Raw genomic sequence first — 1,001 nt, forward strand, 5'->3', positions numbered from 1 at the left:
ATAATTTATTCGAGTAGATCAATTTTTTGATTAAAAAATTTGCATTTGGAAATACGCGAGTTAAGTAGTGTTTTTTCCTAATTTTCAGTTTTTCGAGGACGCATATCTTGAAGAATAAGTTTTGATGAACAGTTTTACTGAACACTCTGCAAAAGGTTGGTACCAATTTTTATTTCTAAACAAGTTTTACAATTTTTGGTAGTGTATTTTATTTATAATAAACAATCAAAGTTTGCGATAATGACACATTTTGACAGGTCACTTGAAACACGGTTTTTCTCTCCTATTTCAAATATAACTATAAAATATCATTATTGATAATAAATTTAAATCATCCCTGATAGCAATGTTGCCTTCTACTTAATTGTAAGCCAGTAACTTTAGTGTTTAATTTATTTAAAAAATGACCCGCTATCGCCATTTTTTGCACGTCCACATGTTTTCAGCCAATTTTTTTGATTTAATAAAAATAATTTATCATTCTTAAAATACACGAATCGAATCTATAAATCTAATAAATAATTATAGACCTATTAAAACTTTTTTCTAAAATTTGACCGCAATCGGTTTCAGGTGATCATTCATGAAGTGACCCTATAAGGAATATACCATCTTCTGTCACTTTTAAGAAGAAATAATTTTTTCCTCAAAATTTTAATTTAAAATCAAATATAGGCGGTACCTAATAATTACGACATCTTCCAGAATAATGTTTTAAAATTTATTTAAAAATCGAAACGATTACGTTTCGAAAACACAGCTAGCTTTTGTCATCCGATCTATTACGTTTGGTTATACAAAATAAATTTTTTTTAATAAATAATTTTAATTATAAATAAATTTCAAGCCACCAGCCTGGAAGATTTCGTAATTATCAGGGTCTGCCTATATTTATTTATTGTTTAGACTTTCAAAGACTAGTATAAATGTTTCACAATGTAGTATTTCGACTATTTATATTTCTGTGTATTCTTCAATTTCATCCTTCAAGGCTGTACGTG

The 1,001-nt window shown here is 27.2% G+C and overlaps 1 protein-coding gene across 1 annotated transcript in view; it reads left to right on the forward strand.

Moving 5' to 3' along the window:
* The window catches only part of LOC117175465 (nuclear factor 1 X-type), a 121,191-nt gene that overhangs the window by 115,735 nt on the left and 4,455 nt on the right, over positions 1 to 1,001 (forward strand). The window lies entirely within an intron of this gene.

This window comes from Belonocnema kinseyi, chromosome 6, assembly GCF_010883055.1.
Source record: "Belonocnema kinseyi isolate 2016_QV_RU_SX_M_011 chromosome 6, B_treatae_v1, whole genome shotgun sequence".
NCBI lineage: Eukaryota > Metazoa > Arthropoda > Insecta > Hymenoptera > Cynipidae > Belonocnema > Belonocnema kinseyi.